Source organism: Mustela putorius, unplaced genomic scaffold (assembly GCF_011764305.1).
Source record: "Mustela putorius furo isolate JIRA1106 unplaced genomic scaffold, ASM1176430v1.1 tig00004041_pilon_pilon_pilon, whole genome shotgun sequence".
NCBI classification, from domain to species: Eukaryota; Metazoa; Chordata; class Mammalia; order Carnivora; family Mustelidae; genus Mustela; species Mustela putorius.
The window spans coordinates 1-23,663 of NW_025422176.1; the positions used below are offsets into that span (position 1 = coordinate 1).

Below are 23,663 nucleotides of genomic sequence, written 5' to 3' on the forward strand. Positions count from 1 at the left end.
GACACGTAGCCAACTGAGCCTTGCCGGCACCCCTGCCTTTTATTCTTTCTGTTGTCTGTTGTCTGATTGCTGAGGCTAGGACTTGTAGTGCTATGTTGAACAGCAGTGGTGATACTGAACATCCCTGTTGTGTTCCTGACCTTAGGGGAAAAGGGAAAGGCTCTCTTTTTCCCCATTGAGAATGGTATTCACTGTGGGCGTTTCATAGATGGCTTTTATGATATTGAGGTACATTCCCATATGGGAATGTACCTCTCCCTACACTGTGAAATTTTGATCAAGAAAGGATGCCGTAGTTTGTCCTATGCTTTTTCTGCCTCTGTTGAGAGGATCATATGGTTCTTGTCCTTTCCTTCATCTATGTAGTCTATCCCTATTGATTGATTTGCAGACATCGAACCCACCCTTGCATCCCAGGAATTAAAATTCCACTGGTCGTGGTGAAGAATCGTCTTCATGTACTGTTGGATCCTATTAGCTAGTATTTTCGGGAGAATTATTGCATCCGTGTTCATCAGGGACATTGCTCTGTAATTCTCCTTTTTGGTGAGGTCTCTGTCTGGTTTGGGGATCAAGGTAATGCTGGCCTCATAGAAAGAGTTTGGAAGGTTTCCTTCCATTTCTGGTGTTTTGAAACAGCTTCGGAAGGTTGGGTATTAATTCTCGTGTAGCTCGTTGGTAGAATTTCCCCCTGGGAAGACTTCTGGCCCTGGACTTTGGTTTGTTGGGAGATTTTTGATTACTGCTTCAGTTTCTTTGCTGGTTATGGGTCTGTTTAGGTTTTCTATTTCTTCCTGGTTCAGTTTTGGTCGTGTATCTATCTCAGGGATGCATCTGTTTCTTCCGGATCGCCTAATTTGTTGGCATATAGATGCTCGTAATACGTCCTTACGGGTGTTTGTATTTCTTTGGTGCGGTTGTGACGTCTCCTCTTTCATTCATGATTTTGTTTATTTGGGTCCTTGCTCTTTTTGTTTTGATCAGTCTGTCCAGGGGATTATCGATCTTCCTAATTCTTTCAAGGAGCGAGCTCCTAGTCATTGATCTGTTCTACTGTCCTTTTGGTTTTATTATATTGATTTCTGCTCTCTACTCTTGAGTGTAGGCTTTATTGGCTGTTCTTTCTCCAGTTTCTTTAGGTGTCAGGTTTGGTTGTGTATCTGAGATCTATCTTGTTTCTTGAGAAAGGCTTGTATTACTGGATACTTCCCTCTCTTTGTTGCATCCCCAGAATTTTGCACAGTTATGCTTTCATTTCCATGGTGGTTTCCCTGAAGTTGAAGATTCTGCTTTAGCCTCCATGTATTTGAGTTCTTTCCAACTTTCCTCTTGTGATTGAGTTCCAGTTTCCAACCATGGTGGTCTGAAAATAGGCAGGGAATGATCCCAGTCTTTTGGTACCAGTTGGGACCTGATCTGTGTCCCAGTAGGTGTTCTGTTCTGGAGAATGTTCCACGTGCACTCGAGAAGACTGTGTATTCTGTTGCCTTAGGGTGGAATGCTCTGACTGTATCTGTGAAGTCCATCCGGTGCAGTGTGTCGTCCAGAGCCCTTGTTTCCTTGTTGATCTTCTGCTTAGACAGTCAGTCCTTGGCAGTGAGGGCGTGTTAAGGTCCCTGACGATGATTGTATTATCACCAGTGTGTTTCTTTAATTTTGTTATTAACTGGCTTATATAATTGGCTGATCCCATGTGAGGGGCATGAATATTTACGATGGTTAGATCTTCTTGTTGGATAGACCCTTTATGATATAGTGTCCTTCATCATCCATTATTGGTCTTTGGTTTCATCTCTATAGGTCTGATACAGGGATTGCTATCCTAGCTTTCTTTGGAGGTCCGTGAGCATGGTAAATGGTTTTCCACCCCCTCACTTTGAATCTGGAGGTGTCTTTGAGTCTAAGATGAGTCTCTTGCAGACAGAGATTATATCGATGGTCTTGCTTTTTTTTTTAAGATTTTATTTATTTATTTGACAGAGATCACAAGTAGGCAGAGAGGCAGGCAGAGAGAGAGGAGGAGGAGGCAGGCTCCCTGCTGAGCAGAGAGCCGGATGCGGATGCAGGGCTCAGTCCCAGGACCCTGGGATCGTGACCTGAGCCGAAGGCAGAGGCTTTAACCCACTGAGCCACCCGGGTGGCCCTCAATGGTCTTGCTTTTTTATCCAGTCTGGTATCGGTGAGCCCTCAGAGGAAAGCAGTCAATCACTCCTATCTCCCTGGTCTCCAACCACACTCCATCCTCATCCAGCCTGTGACCGAGCATTTCTATCTCAGGCACATGATCCCTTTCAAGTCTGCAAACTGTGCCGACTCCTGCAGTGTGCACCTGTGCCACGCCTCCCAGGGGAGGAAGGGGGTTCTTGTGGTGGTTCTGCTGCTTCCTGGGCCCCTAGTCCGGGAGCAGTCACCTGACCATGCCTTGGTTCCCAGTTTCTAGCAACCCCCCAAGCTGAGAACCCCCTCCTGGGCTCTCTGATTGCAGCCGTCTTCCCTGCTCCGATGCCCAGGAGCTCTGCCACACTCAGGCACCCCCAGTCTTTCTGGGACGCTGGGATCCTGAGACTACACTCTCCTACCCAGGATTCTGCCCTGCTTCACCACCGGAGCTCCTTTCAGGCAGGGACATCCTAGTGAGCCAGGACAGACGTCTGAAAGTTCCGATTTTGTGCTCTGCTGCTCTGTCACTTTGTGGTGCCGGTTTATGGAGGCTCCCCCAACCCCCACGGTTTATCTTCCGGTATGTTGCCTCGGATTCACTTCTCGGCACCTCCTACCTTGCAGAAAGGGGTCCCTTTCCTATTTGTAGAGTTGCAGCTATGCTTCGATCTCCGCTTGAGTTTGTGGGTGTTCAGAATGATGTGATAGCTCTCTAACTGAGCTCCTGGGACCAGCCAAAACCAAGGTCTCCTACTCCTCCACCATTTTGGACTATCGGGGGTAGGGTAAGGGGAGAATTTGTAGCTATGTCTACACAACACCACGTGCCTTTAACACTGTTTCAGAAGCGAGACAAATCCTTGCTCATTGCTCACCTTTTTACAGTCTGAAACTTTGGGTCACGATGGTGTTCTACATCTATTAGTACATTGACTGTTGATGTGCTTGTTCAGTGTGTCTTGTTTTCCTGGGGTGTGAAAAACAGAGTTTTACTGCCCCACCAGTACTGCCCCATGGGTGCCATTAGAGAGTCCCATTTTTTTTAGTGTGTACGTGACATCTATCTTTCTTTCTTTCTTTCTTTGCGGGGAGAGCATGTGTGCAGAGGGAGGGGAGAATTTCCAGCAGACTCCCCACTGAATGGGGAGCCCAATGTGGGCTTGATCTCACTACCCCGAGATCAGGACCCGAGCCAGGTGCTTACCCAACAGAGCCACCCAGTCATCCCTAGAGAGTCGGTTTGATGAATACATGTGGATGTGCCTTTTTTCTTCTCGTAAGATTGCCAACACTCCTGATCACCCAATGTGTGCTGGTTTATATGACTCCGGAGCAGCCGGCCAGCCTTCTCACGTGGACAGCCAGCAGTTTTGACACTGCCACGTTCATAAACTGTGAACAGGTAAGTGGGAGCGTGAGACATTTGCTTTCTGCCTCTATTTCCGTGGTGGCTCGACACTCTCTGAGCAACCTCAGTATGTTTTTTTCCCGCTTCCTCTTTTCCTTCTTCTGCCTCTGCCCACTCACATACCTCCTTTTTCATTGATTCTGGCAGTGCCCAGCATCCCTGATTTCTTGATTTCCAGCGAACTTACGGCCAGAGTCTTTGAAACTTCTGTCTTGGCCTTAATAGAAGTTTTTTGAGTTCTCCTTTTATCATTGTATTTACTGTAGAGTCAGACGTTGGTGAAGGGAATTTGGGCTGTCCTATGGGTGGAGGGGTAGCCGACTCGGATTCCTTCAGAGGCAGGAGTGATGCACATGGATCAAGTCGGCCAGTGTAAGGCAGGCAGGAGTGGTGAGGACTACGTTGAACCCGAGTGTCCATGTCCCATCTGATGGGACGGTCCCCCGATCGGTGCCAGTTGCTTGTTACTGTGTGGGTGTGTGAGTTAGAGTTGAGAACTCTTTTTCAGGACTTTGGTCCGAGACCAGTCTTGGTTTTATTTGAGAATAAAATTTCCTGATTTCTGAGATCACTGAGTTTGCACCACTGGCTGCCTGTTTTTCTCTTCTGCCCTAGTGGAAAGGGGTATGCTTTCGAGGTTTAAAATTACTCAGCTTGGGTCTGAATCCCGGCTCTCGCTCTTATGCCTGGCTCAGTGACCTTCAGCAGAATTGCATGGTGGTTGGGAGTCCATGCTCTGGAGGTAGACTGCTTAGCTGTGTGACCTGGACAAGTTGAATAATCTCTCTGTGCCTGTCTCCTTATCCGAAAAATGGGAATAATAACAGTCCTGACTTCATAGGATTGTAGTGAGGAGTGAGTGAGTTAATTTGTACAGGAGCGTTTATGGCACTGTCGGGCTGTCAGGCAGGCCTGAGCTGTTCTGGATCTCTTGGAGCCTCAGGTGTTTGTTGTTGTTGTCGTTGTTTTAAAGATTTTATTTATTTATTTACTTATTTGTCAGAGAGAGAGAGAGAGAGAGAGAGATTGAGAGCCCAAGCAGGCATTGTGGCAGGCAGAGAGGCAGAGAGAGAAACAGGCTCCCTGCTGAGCAAGGAGCCCGATATGGGACTCGATCCCAGGACCCTGGGATCATGACCTGAGCTGAAGGCAGCAGCTTAACGGACTTGGTCACCCAGGCATCCCCCAGGTCCGTGTTTTTAAAGGGATAACTTCTCTGGATTATTAAGAGAACTCATGAGAATGATGTGTAGCAGTGGGCATATGAGAAGCGCTGAATACACGGTAGCTTTTTTTTTTTTTTAAAGATTTTCTTTATTTATTTGACAGATCACAAGTAGGCACAGAGGCAGGCAGAGAGAGAGAGAAGAGGAAGCATGCTCCCTGCTCAGCAGAGAGCCCGATGCGGGGCTCGATTCCAGGACCCTGAGATCCTGACCTGAGGCGAAGGCAGTGGCTTTACTCCACTGAACCACCCAGGCGCCCCCCCCCCCCCCACGCATGGTAGCTACTTGTATTGCTTTTATTTTGCTTTTACTGATTTTACTTTTTTTTTTTTTTTAAGTCTCATTTTATTTTTAAATTTTATTACAGACAAGAGCAGTCAAGGCCTTGCCCACTACAACATACCTAGGGACAGGTCTAAGGCTAGACCTGGTTGCCTTTTTTGCCACCCTGTGCCATGTTCTTATATAGGCTGGGTTCTTACAGAGGTGTTTCTTGGTTGAGTTTTCTTCCTTCCCGGGGCTCATGACCTGAGCCAAAGGCAGAGGCTTTAATCCACTGAGCCACCCAGGCGCTCCTGGGAACATGCTCTTCACAGGGAAGAAAGTGCTCTGGAGGATGAACAGTTTTTATAGGATCATTTACTTTTTACATTTTGTAAAAGCTCAAAAGATTTTATAAATTAGCATACAGGCAGGAATCACAAGTTTTATTATAAAGGAACGCAGGGAGTAGGGGCACCGGTCATTATTTTAAGGACAACGTGATTTTCCTGGAGGCATCTCATTCACAAAACAGATGTGTATGGTGTATGTGTGGGTGTCAGGCCAGAAATCAGGCTTTTGGTTTGAGCAGAGTTCATTATATATGGTCATGTTGATTTAGAAATCTAAAATGGTTCTCCTGTATCTCAGGCTTTTAGAGGGTTTTTTCTCTCTTAAGTGATGGTTTTTTTCTTTTCTTTTTTTTTTTTTTTTTTTTTTAAGATTTTTATTTGTTTGTTTGTTTGTTTGTTTGATAGGTAGAGATCACAAGTAGGCAGAGAGAGAGAGAGAGGAGGAAGCAGGCTCCCTAGCAAGCAGAGAGCCCTGATACGGGGCTTGAGCCCAGGACCCTGGGATCATGACCTGAGCCGAAGGCAGAGGCTTAACCCGCTGAGCCACCCAGGTACCGCATAAATGATGGTTCTCTCAAAAAAAACAATTTTTTTTTGTTTTTGTTTTTTTAAAGCAGAGGAACCTTTTTTCATCCCCTACAGTTTCCCAGCTGCAATGCTAAACCAAAAATGTTCCCTTTTAAGGAAATTTTTTAATGTTTACTTGTCACCGAATGCCTTGGAATTGTCTCCGTAGAACCTTGGCGTTCCCTGGAGCATTGTTTGAAAACCCGTTATCTTAAATTAGTCCTTTATCACATTTAGCTGCTGCTTTTTGAATTCCCTCTATGTTTTCCTCTTTCCTCGCTCATCATGCTGCTGTTTTTCTTCATACTACTCTTTACCTCTGAATGTTAAGGATGCTTTTGGGTGGCTGCAGTTCAGTTCTGATCAGTGATGTCATTTAATGGAAATTCCTACTTGAGCATTTGGCCGGAAATTTGAGATATGAATAGGATAGTCTCAAAATGGTCATTAAACTTCAAATCATTAAAGAACATTTCTTCTTACGCCTTCTATGGGCTAAGCCCGTGGTTCTCCAACTTTAACATGCCTACGAATCACCTGGAATTATTTTTGAAATGCGGCTTTCCAGATTGCATCTGTGGGGATCTGTTAGAGGAACTGGAAAGTCTGTACTTTTAAAAACAGCCTAGGTGATCTTTGTGTAAAGCGTCCACATACTACTACACTACTACACTGGGAAACACGACACTGAGCATTCTTGTTGTCCTCAGGGAGCATAACACTCTGCTCAGACTGCAGACAGCAATACCCAGTCCTGAGGCTGAACTTGCGGCTACCTTGGATATCTGGTCACGTCTGCTGAGCATTTTCCCCCAGCCCTTTGACTTTCGTCTGTAGGAGAAGTGTAAGTGAATTGGCAAAAAAGGGGGCCCTCAGCACTAGCAGAGGGAACAGAGCGGGCTTGTCTGATACTGAAGCCCACAGTGTGTGTACCCTTCAGCCATCCTGCCGCTGTGATAATACTGTTATCACAATAAATAAATGTTGACGTTAACCTTTAATCATCAAAGAACGTTAGAAAATACCTAGAAAATACCAGCAAAAAAGTAAAGCGAGCAGTCTGGTTTAGAAAGATTTAAGTGAAAAATGTTAAAACCATTGTAGTTTTGAAAGAACTAACCCGCATCCAAAACACTGCGGCCCTTGCCAGAACTGGTTACGTGAAATCGTAATTCATCTCTTTCGCTTGTACCGGGAAGGTCCCAGGCTTTGGTCTATTTGGGAAATTGGGCCCTGTTTTTTTCCCTGGTAAAATGACATCCAGTTAAAATTTCGTTCTATTTCAGGTTTCCGCTTTTAACGCCAGTTACTCGGATTCTTCTGCACCCTTTGGGATTTACACCAACTCGCAGGCTGCCGCAGCTGGAGACGTAAGTTGCAAACTCACCAATTCTCCCAAGAGTTTTTCCTCCATTAACATGTTCTTAGTAAAAAAAAGAGAGAGTGTTTGAAAGCCATGACTGATCAGAGCTCTGTATAGTGTAATATCATTACCATGTGTCTGCCTAGAACCAACTTAAAAATGTTTATTTTAAACATTGTGGGTTGAAGCCTCTGCCTTCAGCTCGGGTCATGGTCCTTTGATCCAGCCCCGCCTCAGGCTCCCCACTCAGCACAGAGTCTGCTGGAGATTCTCTCTTCCTCTCCTGTTAACGCACACGTGCGTTCTCTCTCTCAGATCCTTGGGGAAAAAAGTATATAGTTTATGTATATGAGTGCCAAATTCTTTAATCCTTCAAAAGTATTATATAGGTCTAGACTTTTTAAATGATCACTGGTGGCTGGAAGTTGGTTGGGGAAGAGATGGCGGAGAATGAGATTTAGGTCAGAAACTTCCTGGTACCGTGGGCTTTCCCATCTAGATCCTTATTTTGACTAATAGTTATTGTTTCACACGTGAAAAGGACATTTGTTGTTGGTTTCATAGGCTCAGTTTAAGTGGTTTTCCCAGCTCACTCAAGTTTCTTCTTTTCTAAAGTTATCTACATTTTTAGTGTTTGTCTGTAGCAATTTATTTATGGAAAAGGGAAGAGGGAACGAATTATTTCAAGACACCATTAGGTTTTTTTTTTTTTTTTTTCTTCGAAGTTTTACTGAATTAGAATGGACATCCCATAAAGTGTACATATTTACAGTGTATAATGTATTAAGTTCTGACATAAGTGTAGACCTATAAAACATAAGTCACCCCAATCAAGGTACTTTTTTAAAAAATGAGTGTCCTCTTTGAAATTGAAGTATAATTAACATATAATATTAGTTTCAGATATGTATGTCATGATTTGATATTTCTCAATATTGTGAAATGATCACCCTAGTAAGTCTAGTTAAACATCATTTTTTTTTTTTTTTTTTTTTTTTTTTTTTTTTTTTAATAAGAACCTTTAAAAATGACTCTCAGCTTTCAGGTATGCAATATAGTCGTATTAACTAGAGTCATATGTGGAGCTGTATATTACATCCCCAGACCTTAATTATTTGATAACGGGAAGTTTGTTCCTTTTGATTGCCTTACCTGTTTTACCCACCCCTACACCCTGCCTCTGGCAACCACCAATCCACTCTCTGTATTTGTGAGTTCATAGTATTTTTCATGGTGGTGGTTTTTTTTTTGTTTCTGCTTTTTGTTTTTGTTTTGAAGATTCCATGTTTAAGTGAGATCATACAGTATGTATCTTTTTCTGTCTCACTTCCCTTAGTGTAATGCCCTCAGGGTCCATCTGTGTTGTTACAGATGGCAAAATTTCGTTCTTTTCTATGCCTGAACAATTGTGTGTGAGTGCATGTGCATGCACACACATATGTGCACGTGTCTCTGATTTTTGTAAAAATCCCTGCACCTGTCGATGGAGATATCTTAGTTATCGTAAACAGTGGTGCAGTGAACATGGAAAGGCCGCTGTCTCTTGGAGATAGTGTTTGTTCCCTTTAGATAAAGAACCAGAAGTTGAATTGCTTGATCCTGTGGTAGTTCTACTTTGAGCTTTGTGAGGATACTGTTTTCCGTGGTGGTTACATCATATCCATTCTACCAGCAGTGCACAAGGGTTCCCTTTTCTTCCCCTCCTTGCCAGCAGTTTGTCACGTCTCGTCTTCTAGTCTAGTCTTCTAGTCTTTTTGATAGTAGCCATTCTAACGGGGTGTGAGGTGATAGAACTCACGATGGTTTTGATTGGCATTTCCCTGATGACTTGTGATGTTGAGCATTTTTTTTTTTTAATGTGTCTGTTGGCCATCTGTAGGTCTCCTTTGGAAAAATGTCTCCTCAGATCCTCTGGGCATTTTTTAAATCAAACTAGATTTTTGCTGTCGAGTTGTATAAGATATAGATGTATGTCTTACATCTATACAATATCTGTTGTATAGATACTGGATGTTAATCTCTCATCAGATATACGATATATAAATACTCTCCCCTATTCACCAGGCTGCCTTTTTTTTTTTTTTTTTTTTTCTTTGCTGTGCAGAAGTTGTTTAATTTGATTTAGTCTGAGTTGTTTGCTTTTGCTTTTGTTGCCAAATCAAAAAATTGTCAGCAAGACCTCAGTCAAGTAGCTTACTTGACAATGTTTTCTTCTAGGAGTTTTATGGTTTCTGGTCTTACATTCACGTCTTTAGTCCATTTTTTATTTATTTTTTGTTTGTGGTGTAAGGTAGTGGTCCAGTTTCATTCTTTTGCATGTGGCTGTCCTTTTTTCCCAGCACTATTGATGGAGGTTACTCTTTTGTTTCCTTATTGCATATTCTTGGCTTTCTTATTATATGTGATTAAACCCATATATATCTATACATATATATGTATGTTTATTTCTGAACTCTCCTCTGTCTCATTGATCTGTGTATTTGTTTTCATGCCGATGCCATTTCGTTTGATTTCTGTATCTTCGTGGTAACAGTTTAAAATTGGGAAAGGCGGTGCCTCCTGGTTTTTTTTTTTTTTTTTGTTTTTTGTTTTGCTATTTGGGGTGTTTTGCGGTTTCATACAAATTTTAAGATTGTTTGTTCTTTTTCTGCGAAAAATGCTGGGATAGCGTTGAATCTGTAGGTTGATTTGGATAGTATGGACATTTTAATAGTACTCATTCATACATGAACACGGGATATCCTTGCATTAATTGCATCTTTTCAGTTTCGTGCAGGTCTTTCACTTGCTTGGTTACATTTGTTCGTAGGTGTTTTACTCCTTCTAATGTAGTTATGAGTGGGATTCTTCTCTTGATACTTGTTACAGTCAGTGTGATTAGGGAAATCGTGTACAGTGTGTGTATTTTAAGTGTATGGCTTTTTGTTTTTATTTTTTAGTATATTTGATGTGCAGTGTTACATGAGTTTCAGGTGTACATGCATAATTTTCGTTTTGACAACTGTATGCATTTTTAGAACCACGACCAGCATGGTCAGATGAAAACATTTCCAGGACTCCAGAAAGTTTCCTCATGCTCCTTCCCACTCCTTTACCCCACCATTACCCTTCTCTTTGCCAACCACAGGCTGCTTTCTCTCACTGTATAGGACAGAATTTCTCAATAGAATTTCATTTGCATAGAATCCTATTGTGCATACTGTTTTAGCTGCTTTTGGGGAGACAGTGTGTTTAAGTCGTGCATGTTTGTTGCATTGATCAGTAGTTGATTCTTTCTTTACCGGTGTGTAGCATTGCCTTGTATGGATAATACTCAGTCTGTTTCTTCATTCACATGTTGTTGGACATTGACGTTGTTAATCAATTTAGGCCTATGTTGAATAAATCTCTTCTTTTTTATTTTTCTTAATTAAAGATTTTATTTATTTATTTGACAGATCACAGGTAGGCAGAGAGGCAGGCAGAGAGAGAAGGGGGGGGGAAGCAGGCTCCGTGCTGAGCAGAGAGCCCCCTGCAGGGCTCAATCCCAGGACCCTGGAATCATGATCTGAGCCGAAGGCAGCGGCTCAACCCACTGAGCCACCCGGGTGCCCCTTGAAGCAAATATCTTCATCCTGTCATTTGACGCACAGCCACTTCAACATGTGTCTCCAGAACAGGGTTTCCCAATCTTGGCGTTCCCCACATCTTGGGCCCCATCGTTCTTGGCTGAGGGCCCTGTCCTGAGCTTACTAGGATGCTTAGCAGCACCCCTGGTCTCCACACACCAGAGGCAGAGAGTGTCTTCCTCACTCCTGCTTCTGACCACCGAATGTGTCCTAGACGTGGCCACACATCTCCCAGGGAACAAAACTGCCCTTGTGCGACACACACATAGATAGACCCACAAAAGTATCGTCACTCTTTAAACATTTCAAAATAATTTCTCAGTAGCGTGACATGTCAAGTCACAGTTCAGATTGATCTGATTATCTCACAAATATGTTGACTCTCTGTATCTGTTCAGTCCTGAGTGAGAAGACGACGCGTACCTTGCCGTTGGTGAACAGGTCTCACCTGCCTCTTCTAATGACAGGCCTCACTTTGTCCCTGCTCTTTCGTTAGCCTGGCCATTTATTTTCCTGTAAGGGTGCCTGGGTGGCTCGGTTTTGGCTCAGAGTCCGACTCTTGGGATCAGCTCAGGTCCTGGTCCTGGTCCTGATCTCAGGGTCCTGGGATCCAGCCTCTTGTTGGGCTCCCTGCTCAGTGGGGAGCCTGCTTCTCCCTCTCCCCCTGCTGTCCCCCCTGCTTATGCTGTCTGGCTCGTTCTCTGTTAAATACATAAAATTGATGTACAAAACCAAGCAAAAAAAAAAAAACAGTCCGTAACGTTTTTAAAATTTTTTTTAATTTATTTTTTTGTTTTTTAAAGGTTTAATATATATATTTTTTTTTTCCCAGAGAGAGATCACAAGTAGGCAGAGAGACAGGCAGAGAGAGGAGGAAGCAGGCTCCCTGCTGAGCCGAGAGCCCGATGCGGGGCTCCATCCCAGGACCCTGGGATCATGACGTGCGCCGAAGGCAGAGGCTTTAACCTACGGAGCCACCCAGGCGCCCCAATCCATCCCTTTCTGACAAGACCTAAGGGTGTGTAACACGTTACACCAAACATGTAGCTCACGATATCCCAGACCCTGAAGGGCAGAGCCCTGCTAAATGTCATCAAACGTTAGTTTCTTGGGTTCTCCCAATCTCGCTGAATGTTTTTTTTTCCAGATAATGGAAAGCCCAGTGCCAAAAAAGCTGCCGTGAAATGCATCTAGATGGTAAACATGCTTGGTCCTTATACCCTGGGGCCTATCCCAGAGGGCTCTGACTCCCTGAGTCGAGAGTCGGACATAAGCATCTGTCTTTTCTTTAAACAAAAAATGGCCACAGGGGGCGCCTGGGTGGCTCAGTGGGTTAAGGCCTCTGCTTTCGGCTCAGGTCAATATCTCAGGGTCCTGGGATCCAGCTCTGCATCGGACTCTCTGCTCAGCAAGGAGCCTGCTTCCCCCTCTCTCTGCCTGCCTCTCTGCCTACTTGTGATCTCTCACTGTCCAATGAACAAAATATTTAAAAAAAAAAAAAAAAAAAAAAAGGCAAAAAACGCCAAAGTCCTTCATGCTTTGCTGGTTAGCACTGGGTTGGGAACCACTATTTAGTCTGCCATTCCAAACCCAAACTTCCCCGACAATGTGTGGGCTGCAGACGCAGGAAGGCGTCGGAGACTGAGACAGAGGAGAGCAGAGAAATGATAAAAACTATCCCAGAGAAAAGCGGCTGCAGCACGAGGCCGGCTCCCAGGGTGGGTGGCGAGGTGGCAAAGGCCAGCGAGTCTGGGGCCCCCCGCCTGAGGCCCAGGCAGGGAAGGTGCGGCCACAGAGGGGGCGGCAGCTCGCGAAGTGCTGGCCACGGGGCCTTGCAGGCCTCCAGCAGCTTCCTGGGCCTCAGCCCCGGGCGCTGCCAGCGACTCCGAGCCTGGCGAAGCCGGAGCTGCAGGTGGACTGCATGGGGTGTGGGCACATGTCGAGCGGCAAGCGCTACAGCGTCTTCCCCTGCGAGGGCCACGAGAGCTGCTTCCAGCGGAGGCATCCACAGCAACCGCAGCTACCCCGGCTACACCCGCGGCTCCGACCGTCGCTGCCAGGTCGGCCAGCACCACCTGTGCCAATACCGCCGCCTGAAAATGGGCTTCCGCGTGGGCATAAGGAGGCGGCGCAGCGTGGGTCGGCGGCAAGGGACACGGATGCTTCGTCCTCCCACGGAGCTCCCAAGCGACGGACCTTGGCTTCTCTCCTCAGACTCCTGTGTTTTTTAAAGACGGTGAAACGTTTGTCTCCTCGGTTTTCTTAAACGATCCCGAAACCGAGGAGAGTGTCGGGCTCCAGCCTCGGCCTCTCCCCAGAACTGCTGGCCGGAGTAGAGGGCCAGGAACCAAGGGGCCCATTCCTGGGACAGGCTGGCGCTCAGCACCCCAAGCATGAACTTTTGAGGCCGGTGGGGTTGGCTTCCCTCGGGGGACGGCCTGACGTCTGGACCAGAGCGGCCAGCGGAGTAATGCGCCAGGCAGGTTGTCAGGATACGGAATCCACGTTGGACACTGTATGATGAATGAGTCAAGGCCAATAATAAAGATGTTTCCTACCTGAAAACAAAAACGAAACAGAACAAAACACCTATCCCATAGAGAGTCCAAGCTCTAGCCAAGCTCTAGCCATACTACTTCTCTGTCCGTATTCTGTGTCTCAATGGCTCTAGAGTCCATTGACTTGAAGCAAGTTCGCACAAACGGTTACCCACAAATACGAACTAAATCAATTTATCAGGACATTTGAAGCACAGCTAATTGGGACACGGTACGGCAAAGCCTTTTATTTCCCTCTCGTCATTTCAGTGGCGCTGCAGACTCTCTGGACAAGTAACTGTCCATTTGAGAAAAATTCTTTCTCATTCAACAGTGTGACACATGTGGTCAAGAGCATCTGAAAGCTGGAGAAGAAATGAAGTTGCGTGGAGTCCACGTATGTTCACAAACGTCACCACAGACTGTCCCCACGTCTTCAAAACTTATCTGTGTATTTCTTGACGTCTTGAACTAGCCACCACTGACACCTCCTGCGTGTCAGACATGGCGCTAAGTGTTTTGTTAATGTTAAATTTCACTTCGTCTTTACAGTCCTCTGTGACGTGGGATTATCATCATCCCCATTCGTCCCATCAGGGAACGGAGACGCACAATGCTTTAGCTACACGGCTCATAAGAGGCAGAGGTAGGAACTGCTTGGGGTCTGGACCCCATGTTTTAAATCACTATGATTCGTTTCCAAGACCCTACAAAAACGACAAGTCGTCACCCCAAACGTTGGTTTTCCCCACCCCACGGTCCCCACGTGGCCCCAGCTTCAAGGACATTCTGTCAATTCCTTCAACACTACACATCCTTCCCGGCCCTAACGGAACACCTTCCCACATCCGCCTTGATTTCTTAGCCTCCTGGTCTCCGCTTAAACATTACTCAGCAAATTACAAACTCTAACGCACCCTGTACTTCCCAGCACTCAATGCAGAACAGTAATGACGAATTTCACGGGTCGTTATTTCCTTCCTGTCTTGGCCAGCCAGGGGGTGAGTCCCTCACGCATCCTGTCAGTCCTGTTCATCATGGGTTCCAATCACTGATACCCACAACGCGCCCAAAAGGAAGGCCATTCCCCCCCACACACACACACACACACGCACACACACACACACACACACACACACACACACACACACACACCCCCACGGACCCCTGACTGGCCTGATCTCAGGTGCACGGTGGGGATCCTGACAACCCCTCGTGGAACGTAACCTACTCGAGAAGGAGAACGGAACTCCTCCCCCATCAACACTCCACTTCGGGCTTCAAGTCGGTCTCTTCTAGCAGGACTTGAGCCCCAGCAAGGCTGAAACCTCATCTGCCCGGTTCGGCCGCATTTCCGCTCGCGCTGTCTCCAGGCCCCCCACATAGTTAGCAGCTCCATCAACGAGGCCCCGTTCTGGGCTCCTCTCAGCTGCGAAAGGAGGGGCACACAAGCTGACGGCTACCTTTTGGCAAACCGGTGTACTCCTGAGACACAGGCCCGCCTCCCAGCGAGGCCCCAGCCCCCCCGGAGACACGGGGCCCTGACATCATGCCCTACAGGTACCTCCGTGCAGAGGAGCATCTTCCCAAGGGCTGCTCACTTCTTGGTCCTCCGCGCCGACCTTGAGGACGAAGTACAGGAGCGGGAAAGGGGTGTCCCCAGACCGGTGGCCGTGGGTCTGGAGGTTGTGAGGTGCTACGCCCACCGGGACAAGGTTGTGGGGTCTTGAGACGCCAGACAAGCAGCAAGCCTCACAGAAGCCTGGAACACGGGAGGTGCTTTTGCTCAGACTCAGCTCAAGTGTCTCAGTGCCCCGCCCGTCAGCTATCCTAACCACCTGCCCGCTCCTGGGTGCCGGGCCCACACGCTGAATGGACAGTTTCCCTGCTCCCCCGGCCTTCGGAAGGCATCGCCCGCCGGATAGGTCTTTGGGCCCCGCCCACACAACCCTGGGCACACAGTCTCTCTCCCATTCCCACCTGGCAGGACCTCGGTCACACCACCGTCCTCCTCCTCTGCTGCTGCTGTGTTCTGAGGGTGGCCTCTCTGAGCTCCTCACAAGCTCTAGATGGCTGTGGTCGGCACCAAACCGAGCTGCCTGGAATGGAATTGCTTCAGCACCCTTTTCAAAACTCAGATGGGCATATTTGTGGGGACTGTTTCTGGAGTCTTTGTTCTGTGGGACTGTCCTCCTGCCAATACCAACACGGGCTTCCTTGTTACAACTACTACTAAGTTCTGAAACTCTAAAGACTGTGTTCCCAAATTACTCTTCTTTTCAAAACCGGTTTTGAAACTACTCTGATTCCTTTCTCCTTCCACATAGATTTTAGAATATTTTTGTCTATCTCTACGAAAACAAACGAAGCTGACAGGATTTTGATAGAAATGGCGTTAAGTCTCTCTCTATCAGTCTGGGGAGAATTGACATCGTGACGATGCCTAGTCTTCCAGATCACGACCGTGGTGTATCTCTTCCATTTATTTCTATCTTGGACTTCCTGTACCAGTGCTAAATAGCTTTCAGCATGGGATGCCTGGACAGGCACTGTTAGATTGATCCCGAAGTAGTTTCTTTGTACGAAGTAGTTTCTTTGCGAAGGTGTGTTGGATTGTGGAGCCTCCATATTCGTTGCCGGCACAGAGGAATACAGCTTACCTTTCTGTGTTTAGCCCGTATACTGTTTCTCTGTGAAGTTCCGTTGTTAGTTCTAGAAGCGTTTTGTCGTACCCTCTTGGGGCATAAGTCCTGCAATGAAGATTCCGTGTCAGGGGCTGTGTTGACACGCGGAAGACCAAGGAGGGACCCGAATGGCATCCTGCACGTTCTCCTCTCCCTCTTCCCTCACAGGGGAGGTCTCTTCCCCAAACACCCTTCTCATCCCAGGGACTAGCCATAGTGCCTGTTGGTTTTGGGGGAGCAGCGTTCGGTTCCCTAGAAGCCCACTGAATTCTTCAGGCCAGCCACTCACCCCCTCCCATGGGAACCAGGACTTGCCACACCCTCTTGTTTCGAGAAGCAAGTCTTGCCTTCGAAGGCCCTGCTGCTGGTTCTCTCTGTTCTCAAGCGCGACGTCTGTGTCGTCCTGCACGGTGTGTGGTATCCTCCTCCCCTGAAGCGTGAGGGTATGTGACGAGTAAACTGTTGGTCAGTCACCCGTGTCGGGTGTCAGGGCATCCCACAAGTCTGGAGCAGGAATCTCTCTCTCATCGGGGACCTGAGGAGATGGTGATTAAAACAAGCGGCAGCATCACAGGCACGGTGTCCGTATATGTTAACTGAGGACGCGGGGGTCAGCTTGACCTGCTCCTTCGCTAACTAACTGGCTTCAGAGGTGACAGTCACGATCTGGGAGGGAACTGGCCATCGCCGGCCAGCTTGTGTGTTGGCCCGTGTTCTGTTATCTCACATGGAGGTCGCCATCCGTTTCCAAACTAAGGTCCCCTCCTTGCCAACAAGGTGAGAATGAAGGAGAATGGACTGGATCTTGGGGGGAGCTGTCACCCATGTGACCTGCATGTGGCCTGTATTGGTCTCCAGGGCTCCCCCCTGAGGTTGGCAACCGCAGGACATGCTGACTGGTGTGCTTCAGTTCCAGGGACTGGGTGTTGGGCCAGTGATGGATGCGGACGTCCGGATCCTATGGGGGAAAGCACACCCCAAGCACAGCCCTGGGGGTGACCCTCTGTGTTGTGGGTGCAACGGAGGAGGGAGGCCCCGACGCAGGGAAATGTAAGAATGGCACACTGAGGGGATGCGGTCCCACCTCGACTTCCGCCAGGAGGCGTGAGACCATACAACCCTCGCCGCGACAGAAGCCCCAAGGCTGATGATGCTGATTTGAGACTCTCTGGAAGAAAAAACCGAGAACGAGGAGCAGGGCAAAAGACACTCCCCCACCCCCCCCCCAGTATATCCAGGAAGACACAAACCCGAGCAAAAAGGAGGAGGGGGAGAGAGAGAAAACTGCATACAGGAGGTAGGGGGACCCCCCGGGGCCCCCACGAACTAATTCATCGTAGGTTCAGAATTTGACCCGGTTGTAGATCCAACATTTACAAGGGCACCCGGGTGGCTCACATGGTTAATCACCTGACATCAGTTCAGGTCTTGATCCCGGGATCCTGGAATAGAGCCCCGTGTCAAGCTCCCTGCTGGGCAAGGAGTCAGTCTGCTTCTCCCTCTGCCTCTCCCTGCTGCTCCCCCTGGGTCCTGCTCTGTCCCACTTGCTTGCTCGCTCTCTCGCTCTCTCGCTCTCTCGCTCTCTTAAATGAATACATCAAATCTCTAACCAGTAAAAAGTAAAAAGGAAATCACAAGTTCACTAACATAATTTAATTGGCAAAATTCCAAGGAGGCCGATTGCCTTCTGTGCCTCTACAGCGTAGGTTCTGAATGAAGTGTAATGTTGCCAAGATGCACCGGTTGGCTAACCTTCACGGACTTAATGCACGTTCTGTTTATAGCGAGTATAATAACCGTAGATTCTGCCTTCTGTCTTTACTGCTTTGACATCTCGGGCCTTGCTGACTTTGGAGGGACTTTCCCTGGCAGGCTTACTTAATTCCTAGAGATGGTCAGCAGCTTGCCTACAGGCAGAGCTTTCACATGTAAAGCAACCAATTTGGAGCCTTTACCCCCAACCACCTCTTGTAAGAAACTCTCACTCTGGGCCACTATCCCCTGCCCTGATCACCCCAGGGGCAGGGACAGACTACTCCAGACAGACACCACTGTGTCCCGGAACCCACTGACATGACACCGACTAGGCAGTCTTAAATGTGCTTAGCCGGATTCACCTGCCCCTTGCCATGGAAACCACAGTAAAGGGTCTTGCCCGTGTCGTCTGTCCCTTCACTCCCTCTTTCTCCCTGACCGCCCCTGGTGCTTCCCTGGGTGGCCCTCCATGGCTCTCAGGACCTCCTCTCTCGGGATCAGGGAGTCGATGAACGCTTCTTGCGTTGTGAGAGTTCCTTGTATATCTGCTTGTCTTACCATCCCTGATAAAACAAACCCCTGTACCCTGAAAAACACCGGAGACAGCTGGGGGGCTCAGTGGGTTGAGCTTTTGGCTCAGGTCAGGATCTCAGGGTCATGGGCTAGGGTCCCATGTCGGGCTGCGTGCTCAGGGTGGAGTCCGCTTGGGATTTTCTCCGCCTCTGCCTTTCTGTCCCTGCCACCACCCCGGGCCCCGGCTCCTTTGCTAGCTTTTGCTCTTGCTTTCTCTTTGAGGTTAAGTCGTTGAAAAAGCCATGAGGGAGCCCCACAGATTTAACGATGGTGAATATTTTGCTCTAATACATTTGGCCAGTATGTTCTGTTCAGTGCCTCTCGGTCGCATGTGCCTTGACCTTGAAGGAGACAGGATTTACCTTGTTACGCGCGGGGCACCCAAACCGCTCTGCTCTAAAACAGGCAAACTTTGTGGGCAGGATCTTAGCGCATTCGTCTTTCTCCGGGAATACAGATGGGACATCCCATCCAGGAGATCCTACTGTGAGGCTATTTGTTGGACACACTTGTTGAGGACCTGCAGGGGTGGCTCTGTCTGTCAGTCAAGGGTCTGCCTTGGGCCCAGATCCCGATCTCAGGGTCCTGGCAACAAGCCTCGCATCAGGCTCCCTGGTCGGCAGGAAGCCTGCTTCTCCCTCTCCCTCTGCCCCTACCAGCCCTTTGTCCTCTCTCTCTCTGTGTCTTTCTCTCTCTCGTGATCTGTCAAGTCCCTAAGTAAAATCCTTACAAAGAAAAAAAGGGCATACAAGTCCAACATCTTTCCGTACTTTTTGGGTACCGGAGGCAACCTATTCCTTGTTTATCAGTTTTACAGAAACCCATTTCAGCTGTTCCTTGTTAACGAGCCCACGCTGAGGGGGGAGGGTCTCCCCTCAACAGAAGGCTCTCGGATCTGTGCAAGCAAAATTGACCTGTTGGGGGTGACTGGGTGGCTCAGTTGGTGAAGCGTCTGCCTTTGTCTCAGGTCCTGGTCTCGGGATCCTGAGATGGGGCCTGGCAGGGGGTTCCCTGCTCGGCGGGGAGCCCGCTTCTCCCTCTCCCTTTCACCCCCTTTTCCAGCCAGGGCGCTCTCTCAACTACAAAAACAAAAAGCTTGAGAAAAAAACCAGCTGTTCGTGCCCGGGTCAAAAGGCTGTAGCAGCCTCCTCTCCTGCTTCCTGGAGTCCCTGGACTCTCTGTCCATGCTGTCTGTCAATCGTCCATGGGCTCCCAAAGCAAGAAACGGCCCTCCTCGGCCCTGGTGAGAGACCATGAGAGCAGCAGTTGCTGGCCATGCACTGGGCTCTCCCGGAAACAGCATCTCTCACAGACTCTGAGCCTTCCCCTCCAGCTGTCCATTCTTCTCTGGGTCATGGGACCCCCCCCACCACCACCACCACCAGCTGAATATAGTTCCCAAGGCCTTCCTGCTCCAGGCTGAAGCCCAAGTCTGCATATCCTACCTGCAGGTGGAGGTGGGGGCTTCTGTCCACAGTGCATTGCCAGATTCCATGGTGCCGGAGGACGTCCGCTCTTCCTTCCACCCCTTGGCCACCCAGCGATTCCCTTGGGATCAACTGCGTGAACACCAATGGAAGTTACTACATTTTGGATTTGATGACCACGTCTCCCTCCTGGTCACATGACAGCTTCACATCCTAGAGAAGCACCTGTCCTACGCCTTAAGAGTCTCAGCAGGAAATGGATGTCCATATATCAGAGTCCGTTCTGATGGAAAGCCTGAGATGAAGGTTCAATAGGAAGTGTTGTCTTGGCATCCGGTAACTTTGGAGGGCCTCGGATGGCCTCACCCCAAGTTCCCTTCCCACTCTGCTCCCCCAGATCGGATCCCCTGGCCAACAAGCCCTCCTTAGCACGGGGACCAGGCACAGTTTCTTCCCAAGTAAGCTCCAGTTCCCTGACAGCCTGCGCCATGATCCAGCCAATGAAGATTTGAAGGGGCTTCTGAAGAAATGAACAAGGGAGTCGACCATGGACCTTGCAGTTAAAAACCGCTTAAAGGATGATCAAGAGGAGCTACTTCTTCTGAACTTAGGGCAGAACCATAAGCCGCTGGGTTTTCCATTTAAGAATAAGATGGAATTCATTCCCATTTCAAAAATGGTCTCTAAGGCAGAGTGATTTGGGGGGGTTGGGGAGGGGGGGAGCAAGTCAGAGAATAAGTAGTATAGTCCCACGCAGGCCGACCTACATAAGGCCCGAGAGAATTCAGGTTAGCCATAGCGTGCTTTTGCAGACAACAGAAAAGGAAATGATTTTTAAAAATTAGAAAATAAAAAATTAAGAGAAATGAGACTTACCTGGGGAAAGCAAACTTTTTTTTTTTTTTTTTAAACCTCCTCTTCATCGTGTACTTTCGTGCTAGTCACCTCGTTTCCCATACAAGGATCGTGTGGTCGTGTATCTGATACCTTTGGAACACTGAAACAAGTTGATGTGTTCTCTGCATAAGGTATCCATAGACGCTTGGCCCTTGTGTAAGCCTTCCAGCATTACAGACCACAGCTTCCAAGGCCATCAGTGTCGACTGTCCTACGAACGTCACCACTGCTGTGGCACCTGGGTGGCTCAGTCTGTTAACTGTCTTTGGCTCATGTCATGATCCCGGGGTCCTAGGATCAGGTCACAGGTCAGGATCCCTGGTCCGTGGAGAGCCTGCTTCTCTCTCTCCCTCTGGTGCTCCCCCTGTACGTGTGCCCTCAATTTCTGTCGAAAAGATAAATAAGATCTTAAAACATACAAAAGAAGTCACCGGTGTTTTCACTTTGGCGAATACTTCTGCAGTCATTGAGAGACCCCTTTTTTTGTTAAGTCATAAAAGAAAGATGTTTTCTTCGGCTGAAAGAAAAAACCGTGAAACAGTTGGCATTTTGAAAAAGAACATTAGGAGATAAGGTAGACACACAGAGTGACTTGGGATCTTCAAAGCGTGGTGTCACTCTGGCTCACAATCGTCTATTTCTTTGAGAGGTCTTTGGCCGCCTTTCCCACCTTCTGGGCAGGTGATAGTATATGCGGCGTGTACACGGGTAAAGCGTCAGTGACAGCATTTAGAAGAAGGTGCTCCGATCCATCCATTTGCGGTCCAGGTGGATTAATAAAGAGACACAGCTGTGGTGCGGGGCTTGACCTCCTTTTTTCCGGGTGTGGATGCAGGGGGTAGCGTTCCGTCGTGATGGGCCTTGTTTCTTAGGCGGCTTTCCCCTGCCTCCTGAATCTGGGGGCTTCACGACACGAGCAGAGGGTTTTGGCGGTGGAAAAGCTGAATGAGATTCCGCTTCTAGAAACTGGACAAAAAGGTCTGAAAAGGAACGATTGGCCACGGCTTGGTGATTTGGTTTCGCAGGGGTGTTGGGGGCGCTTCTGGATCCAGGCCCCCCAGTCCCCCCGCTGGGCACACCCGCGGGCTCCCGGCTGCGCAGCTGCCGCAGCTGGTCTTCTCGGATCCCCAGCGTGCTTGCCATCAAGCTCAACGCTTCCTGCCGTTCCGCATCAGCTGCCTGGAAAGCTCCCACGAAGAGTCTCCTTAGGAGGGCTTTGTCCGCCATTCCTTCGGACTGACTGACTAAGGTCATCAGTTTCCTCTGTGTGTCCTCCAGGATTTCCTGCTGGACCTCGTTCTGTTTCTTGAACTCTTGGAGTCGGTCCTCCTTCTCCTCCAAGTCGGCATTGGTTTGATGCAAACGTCCCTGTAAGGACTTCAGGTTTCCTTCTAGGGCGTCTGCCTTTTCCATCCATTCGGCCAGTTCCAGCTTCAGGCTCGCTAGGGTCTGATCACAGTGCCTTCCCTCCTCCTGGGAGGCGGCAAGCCGGAGCACAGCTTCCTCCTTCTGCTGGGTGACCACGTGCAGCTGCTCCCGCAGCGACTCTACCTGCAGCCTGGCTCCGTGGCTGGCCTTTTGCATGGCAGCGGAAGACCAAACGAGTTTTCCCTGCAAGACCGTCACTTCCTCTCTCAGCTGAGCCACTCGGTCCTCCGAGGCCAAAGCTTCCCGGCGACGAGAATCTTGGGCTTCTGCCGCGAGCTGCCGCCCTCTCTCCAGCTCCTGGGTGAGGCGCAGCTCTCTCTCTCTCGTAGCTGGTGAACCTCCTTCTGGAGGGCGCGGGTTTCCGTTTCTTTCTGTGTCAGTGCCAACACGACGTCATCTCTCTCCCGCTGGCACGCAGCTGCCTTTTCCTGCGTGGACCGAACGGCGGCGGCGAGCCGGTTCAGTTCCCCGGTCTCGCCCTCCTCTTTCTCTCGCAGCAGTTGCTCCAAGGCCAGGGCCTTCTCTCTCATCGCAGCATGCTGGGATGCCTCCTCTCTCTGCGTCACTGACAGCAGCCGATTGGTCTCTTGCAACGCCCGATTCTCCATTTCCTGTTCTCTAGATCGTTCCACGATCTCGGCGTTTTCCTCTCTCAGCCGACACGCGTCCATTTCGAAATCTGCCATCCTCTCCTTCAGATTGGTGACCGCCTGCCTCAGCAGCTCGTTCTCACTCAGCTGGCCACAGAGCTTCTCCTGTAAGGAAAGCAGCTCCTCACTTGCCGCTTGGGTTCGGAGCTCCTGAGCCCGAAGGGAGTTTTGCAGAAGGGCCGGTTTCTCCGTCGGCCGTTCCGTGTGGGAATCGGCCTCGCTGTGTTCCCGTGCTTTGCCTTCTCCTTCCCCCGTGGCAGCCCCTGAAGCAATCCATCTCTGCTGATCTTCCTGGAGGGTTCGGATCCTTGTCTCTTTTCCTCGCCCTGATTTTCGGAGCTCTTCTGCCTCCTCTCTGATCACCTGAGAGGCCTCCCTCACGGGGTCAGATTTCACGGCCTTCCGGGAGTCGCTGGAGGTCTGGAGGAAAATCACATCCAGGTTCCCTAAAAGGAGGTCCTTGGCATCGCAGAGCTCCCCGATGCGGAGCTGAAGTTGGGCCAGTTCCTTCTCTAGCTCGTGGAAGTTTATTTCATGTCCCTGGTCAGTTTGGATCTGGTCCAGAGAGGCTGTCTGCGGTTTCAGGACGTTCTCGCTGTTGGGGCACGCCCACGCCTGCAGTTGTCGCAGATGTGTCTGAAGCTGGGGGGACTCACGCTTCAGATTTTGGACGGTGGTCAGCACCTGCTCTTTCCACTCCTCCATGATCTTCACTCGCTGTGTTAACGTGTCCCGTTCCTGGAGAAGCTGCTGGAACTGATCGATT

General features: G+C 48.8%; 3 long non-coding RNA genes across 6 annotated transcripts; 1 reads left to right on the plus strand and 2 right to left on the minus strand.

Moving 5' to 3' along the window:
- Positions 1-3,439: 3,439 nt before the first annotated feature.
- LOC123389881 lies at positions 3,440-7,297 on the plus strand. Of its 2 annotated transcripts, none has more exons than XR_006604563.1 (3): positions 3,440-3,562; positions 6,686-6,819; positions 7,262-7,297. It is a non-coding gene; the product is annotated as an uncharacterized LOC123389881 (long non-coding RNA). The 2 variants fall into 2 exon arrangements; XR_006604564.1 differs by lacking the exon at positions 3,440-3,562 and adding an exon at positions 5,907-5,959.
- Positions 7,298-14,758: 7,461 nt separating this feature from the next.
- On the minus strand, positions 14,759-17,406 carry LOC123389880. Of its 2 annotated transcripts, none has more exons than XR_006604562.1 (6): positions 17,252-17,406; positions 16,457-16,702; positions 16,144-16,233; positions 15,464-15,676; positions 15,048-15,245; positions 14,759-14,912 (listed from the first exon to the last, which is right to left on the minus strand). It is a non-coding gene; the product is annotated as an uncharacterized LOC123389880 (long non-coding RNA). The 2 variants fall into 2 exon arrangements; XR_006604561.1 differs by having other exon boundaries at positions 15,464-15,582; positions 17,252-17,405.
- Positions 17,407-17,446: 40 nt separating this feature from the next.
- On the minus strand, positions 17,447-21,297 carry LOC123389882. Of its 2 annotated transcripts, XR_006604566.1 has the most exons (4): positions 20,799-21,297; positions 19,941-20,054; positions 18,858-19,080; positions 17,447-17,609 (listed from the first exon to the last, which is right to left on the minus strand). It is a non-coding gene; the product is annotated as an uncharacterized LOC123389882 (long non-coding RNA). The 2 variants fall into 2 exon arrangements; XR_006604565.1 differs by lacking the exon at positions 18,858-19,080.
- Positions 21,298-23,663: the final 2,366 nt, after the last annotated feature.